We start from the raw sequence: 6,306 nt of genomic DNA on the forward strand, positions 1-6,306 counted from the left end.
GAGACTGGGATTAAGGAGTGACGGGTCAGGACTACAGCGTGGCTGCGCATGGCGGGAGGAACCTTGCGCTGGGCAGCGAGGGGACAGCAAGGGGATGGCGAGGGGACTGCGAGGGGGCTGCAGCCTGGATGGGCAGAGGGGCTGCAGGGTACAAGGGCAGTACAGCGGCCGGGAGTGAGGCCCCTGAGGAGCCGAGGGGGGAGAGAGCGGGCAAGGAGGGGCCGCAGGAACCAGGGCGGGGGGGGGGGGGGGGCGAACTGCGTGTCTGGATTTTTTTGGCAAAGGGCTGCCGGGAAGCTTGCTGGTCCTGTGCCAGGCTCCAGTGAGCTCTGCTTAGTCCCTCCCTTTCACGAGCACTAAAAATTCACCCTGAAACAAAAACATCCATGTGTGTGAGTGTAACAATCTGCCTTCTCAGCAGCACCGCCGCCACCCCGGCATCGCTGGCCTCGTTACTGGGAGCAGGAAATGAGTAAAACATAAATGACTCGGGAGGAGGCAGGAGGGGCCGCCCGCTCCCCGGCGATGGCCGCCTCTCCGCGCCGTGCGGCGGGGGGGGGGGTGCGGGGAGGCTGCCGCGCCTTCGGCAGATGTCGGGGACCTCAAATGTCTGCCGGAAATTACAGCTCATGTCGGCGAGGGGAGACGTGCGTTTCCCCGGCTGGGGAGCCCAGCGGGAGCCCCTCTCCCCCGCGCCCCCGCCCCCGAGCTGGGGCCAGCAGCCCCGGCCCTCGCCAAACCCAGCTCGTAAATCAGCTCGGCAGGAGAAAAGTACACGTAGGAAAATGTCTCGGGGCAGGAAAAAAAAAAAAAAAAAAAAAAAAAACAAACAAAAAAAACCCCACACCACAAAACCCCCCCAACAAACCAACCCTGGCCCGGCGTGGTTTCCGGGAGGGCCGGAGCCGGCTGGTGCGGGCCGGCCCGGCGGGGAGCCCGGCGGCCCCCCCAATCCCCGCTGCGGACAGGCAGGGCGGGCGGCCGCGGGGGCCCGGCCGGAGGCGGGACGCGGCGGGGAGGAGCGCGGCGGGGCCCCCGCGGCGGCAAAAGGAGCTGCCCGGGCTGGGCCGGCTTCCCCCCGCTCCCCCCGAAAATAGCCCGGAGCGACTCCCGAGGCAATGCCGACGCCGAAGTCGGTGCGTGGGTTCAGGCGGCGGGGAGGGAGGCTGGGACCCTTCTGCCACGGGAGGCGGGTGTGTGCCCCGCCCGGGCCCGCAGCCTGCCGAGGGGGAACCCCCGGGAACGCGGGAAAGTGACCTGGGGGCGCAGGGAAACGGGTTACAGGAGGGTGCTGTGTGTGTATGGGAGCGTCAGAACATTCAGATGCCCTGGGCGATGTCTGCCGGAATAGCAAGAGCAACACCTCCCGATGCCTCGAACAGCGAAGAGCAGGGTGCCACATGGTGCGGTTCCAGCATTACTCACCCTCAGGATCAGGCGCTTCCCCACCCAGTTACATATGACCAGGAAATTATAGGCTGTGCTGCTCCCCGCCTGGCTGAACGGCTGCCATATCATATGATACACACCAGAGCGGCGTGTCTGATGAAACAACAGAGCAACGCTTCAGTGTTTACTGAAACTCTAATGCTTTGTGGAATAGACGGGCTTGGCTGGGTCAGACTGTCTTTTGGTATCATGAATGCATGCTCCCTCTTGCACATCTTGCCATTAATTAAGATTCTGGATAAAAATGAAATCCTAATCTTCCTTTACACTTGCTCTTCGTTGCTCTCTTTTTCCTTCTAACAGACTCCGCAGCCAGCCCCTGTGTAGCTTAAATGTTACAATTCCTTACTCTTTCTTATTCTATCCATCCCATCTGCGGACAGACTTTATTTTTTCTTCACACTCACTATTCACAAGATCTTTCTCCTATAGCCATCATATCAAGGGCTCTGCATCTCTCATCTTTATTACTATAACATTCACATCCCAGGTCTGATGTGCACCTCTCTTCCCTGCAGTACACGGCAAATGGAGCTACAAAGGTCATCTCTGCAGCACACTGTATTGTCTTGTTCCTGTCTTGCATTTATCCACTACTTCCTACTTAGCACTGTTTAAGGAACTTGTTATAATGAAAGTCACCTGTACAAAACTGCTCATCCATCTTTTCCAGTATGTTTCTCCCTGTCTCCTCCACTAACAATGTGAGCTCTTGCCAGCCCTACCAGTCTCCTCACACTCTTTCATGCTATCTCTCCAATACGTACCTCTTTTTGCTCCACCTTTTGCAGCTGCATCGCTACCCAGGTCAGCTCTCTGCAACTAAGGTAATCTGATTTCCTACAGGTTTGTCTTTGATCGACTCTAAGCACCAGTTAAAACTTCCTCTAACTGGGTGTTTTTAAGAGGTGCAGCCCACGCAAATTTTCTGAAGTCTGAAAAAATATGAACTTCTATTGCAACGTTCTTCTGAGCCCAAGAAAAGGGTCTTCTCTTCTCTGGGCTTTTGATTTTAATGAAATTAAGTATATCTGAGCCAGCTCCTCACCCATTCAATTTGCTTTCAGTTGACCAATGCATCAAAAATTATACATGCATCTGACAGACATGTCATACATGCTCCCCCTGCCAAAATCTTGTGATCACATAAAGCTTTCTTTGCAAAATCAGACATACATTGTAACTGCAAAACCATGTGCTGCTTCTCATTACACCCCTTTCTACGTTAATTGTTTTTCTTTCACCATTCCTCTGTGCTTGCCTTTTTAGATCTTCTACTCCTGAGGGCAGGGACTGGGCTCTCTTCTGTGCCTGGAAAGTGTTAAGCGCCTTATGGGCATAACAACAATTTAATTAGTTAATAAGTACTAACAATTTGCATTAATATCATGCTTCCTGCCATGTCACATCAGACCACTACTCCAGCCAGCCAAACATATCCTTCTTTCTCATGGTGCTCTGAATTAATTGTGCCCCAGCGAGGCCAGGGCCTCACATGTTATGGTGGTTGGACCCCCAACCCCAGTGTCATTTTGCAGAGTCTGTCCAAGGCTTGCTTGTTCTGAATGAATCCATCCCCCAGCCAATCTCGGGTCTGAGCTCCTGCTGTATAGATACTCCTGGCTAATTGAGCTTGGTAATGTATCTGATGGAGTGAGACTTGCCAAACTGTTCAGAGGAAGGGATGACAGCTCTGTTAATACTCCCAGCATAGCACTATTCTAGAATAGGCAAAATAGAAGGATGAAGCAGGAGTCACTGACCCCAGTCCTCCTGTGCCTTACAGCATTGGGAGTTGAAACTTTCGTCTGTTTCCTCTTCAAAATATAGTATTTGCTTCTCTAATACCATGCAGTAGCAAATTCCACAGTTTATCTTGGAGCTTTCTGCTTCAAGAAGGGATAATCTGTACTTGATAACATCAAGTGATCTTTTACATCCTGTATCAATCACATTGAATTATAAGGAAAACTAGGAGTCTTCTGGAAGGGTTTGATGACTTTACTGTGGAGAGAATCAGGAATGTGAGACTTGGGTGAAGAATTGCAATTAAAAGGAAGCCAGGAAGACCTTTGAGACAAGGTGGACACCTGTATTATATTTTAAGAGATACCTTTTATTTGTAGATCTTATATTCCATATCCCTGCACAAAGCCTCTTTGTCTTACATTTCAGGAAAGAATCCTGCACTGAGAAACTGCAGATGGATGATTCGGCACAACAAATAAAACATTCAGAAGGGGGGAAATGGGCTACTCTTTAAACATTGTTCATTTATCTCCTGTTTGGTCTTTGTAGCATGACTGTCATCCTGCCGAGGAATGGGAAGGCAATTTCAGGCAGTGGAAGCAGTACGAAGAAAGAGATGGGAGAAGACTGTGCTAGCATTTGGGCAGATTGCAGGGATGATGGAAAGCGCTGTAGAACCAGGCAGAGCTGGGAACTGGACTGCTCAGCATATGCAGCTGGAAGCCATTGTGAACATACTGGGAGGTGACACTGGGCCTGCTCCACTGCTCCTTCCACAGCAGCTGGCCCCCATTGGACACAGTGCCCTCAACAGAAGTTACAAGGGCGGCTGAAGACCTGAAAGAAAGTCTAGTGCACCCAATGCTTATGTTATACTGTCCCACGGGTCATGTGAGATTAACAGCTGGTAAATGATGGATACCTGGAATAAGTTCTCTGTTGCCACTCTAGGGCAATATATAAGAAGAAAATGTGGGTCTTACTACAGGCACACTTAAACCATATGAAGGAGACCTGTATTTTGGAATGACAGGTCCTCCTCCATGACTGGAGCATGACCTAGTTGCTGACTGAGCTATCTGTTGTTTATAGGCAATGATTCCTCACAAACAAATCAACTAAATGAACAAACTGGGTGATAAAGTAGAGTCAAGAACTGCATTGTCCTCCTCAGAGTCATAAAAACCCATCCCTTCTACAACTGCTGAGTGCTTTGCCAATATCATGCCAAGGTGAGAGCAGCGGGGGGAAGGGAAAGATATTGAAAAGGAAAATAAATGGTCCAGGTAAACAGTGCTGCTGCTGCTGCAGCAGCTGTGGTTGTCATGGTGACTGGGGTGAAGAAGAGGAGGAGGAGAAGGGAGGCAGATTGATCGATAGTCCTGTGCTGGCTCATCTGGCTTCCATCCACGTGCTGCTACAGAGGGAGAGAAAATCAAAGAGCCACACGCAGGGCGGACAGGGCTCCGATTCAATACATGGCAGCAGCTTGATCAATAGCTTGTTGGAAGGTGGGTAATTGACTCCCCTTCCACCCAGGAGAAAGCAGTGCAGCGGCAGAGATGTGTTCGTTAGCTACTGATTCTCAGCTCTACTTTATCACCCAGTTTGTTCATTTAGTTGATTTGTTTGTTTGCTTGCTTGAGATCCCCTCTTCAGTCCGATTTCTCCCTGTACCTGTCAAAGATGAGCACCGGCTGCTGGAGCAGAGCCAGGACTGCCCTCAAGTTTCTGAGTTGCTTTCCCTCTCCTTTCTTTGGTCACAACTGGGTTTTTTATCTCACACTGGCAGAGGTTTTGATGGGGGAAGCTGAAAACAAGGACAACCTTTTCTTATGGGATTTCTAGAGCTTCCTTTTCTGGCTGGGTCCAGAGGAACATAAGTATAGCTCATCTGAACGCAAGGAGCACAGTGGCTCCCCCAAATATTCAATAGTTAAGTCTATTTTTGCACCTCACAAACCAACTGAATTACAGGGAGAGATTTACAACTGTTATTTTTGTAAGTCTGCTGTTCTCCAGAGGAGTTACCCACAGAGGGTGACCAGGTGATGCTATCAGAAAAGACAGAAAAAAAAGAGGTAGCAGAGGAAAGGGCAGGAAATCAGGGCATGCTGAGAAAAAAAGAAGAGGAAGATGCAGAAAAAGAGATTTTTCTGAGGAAAGCACATACTTATGAAGCACTGAGATGGTGTAGGCTAATTCTCCATTTCTGTTTAGACCTGGGCAGGGAGCGCTGGCGCAGGGTACCAGTTTGACCTTCTGGCAGGAGATGCTGCATTTTGTAAACAAGCCTGTATGACACAACCAAGTTCACCCTCATGCTGAATAAGCTTCTGCAGGCATTTTCCAACAAAACATAGTGGAATTTGGGTGGCAAAACCAGGACTTATGTTTTATATCTTCTATCAAAGCAAGCAGCAGAAATCTCCCTATCACCTCCCTGGGGTGCTAAGAACCTAATTGACTTCAACAGGGACAAAACAATGCCACTCTGTGTGGTGCAACACCCATCAGCAAACTCTGAGCATAAAATGGTAAATCTAGACTCCGAGATGCTCTGGGAGGCGAGGACCATCTGTTTGCTCTATACTTGTCCATTGTCCAGCTTGCTGGAGTCCTGGTCCACAATGAGCATTTAGGCATATAGTAATAATAAGAGCAGGAGCGTCCATTGCTGGATAATTGATACTGCTTTGTGGAGCAACTAGCCCCTTAGGGTATGGCTAAGAAGAGGCAAACACACCAGAAGTATCACTTCCTTCAGTTCCCTGGATTTTTCTTGGAGCTATCCCATCCAAATGCACTCCAGTTCAATTTTATTTAGCTTCTGAATTAAAAATGAAAACTCATTTGCTTGGAATTCTGCTTCTCTTAAGTTAGTTGGCTGCAGTCCAGCTCTTGGGGCTTGTGCTTTTAGGGTCTGATCCAAATCCCAGAGAAGTCACTGAAAATCGCTCCACTGATTTTAATGAGTCAAACCACTGTGTGAGGAGTAAGCTATCATCTCTCAAGGCCTTTTTTTATTATTTCCTTTTCATGCTTTGAAGCACTAGCAGGTGTATCTCGCAGACACTGGATGTAAATCACAGTAGGAAGAGGGGGCTG

General features: G+C 49.4%; 1 long non-coding RNA gene across 1 annotated transcript; it reads left to right on the forward strand.

Moving 5' to 3' along the window:
* The first annotated feature begins 504 nt into the window (after window positions 1-504).
* On the forward strand, window positions 505-6,050 carry LOC141942272 (uncharacterized). The gene is made up of 2 exons (XR_012628588.1): window positions 505-1,136; window positions 3,748-6,050. It is a non-coding gene; the product is annotated as an uncharacterized LOC141942272 (long non-coding RNA).
* Window positions 6,051-6,306: the final 256 nt, after the last annotated feature.

The sequence above is a fragment of the Strix uralensis genome, chromosome 4 (assembly GCF_047716275.1).
Source record: "Strix uralensis isolate ZFMK-TIS-50842 chromosome 4, bStrUra1, whole genome shotgun sequence".
Taxonomy (NCBI): domain Eukaryota; kingdom Metazoa; phylum Chordata; class Aves; order Strigiformes; family Strigidae; genus Strix; species Strix uralensis.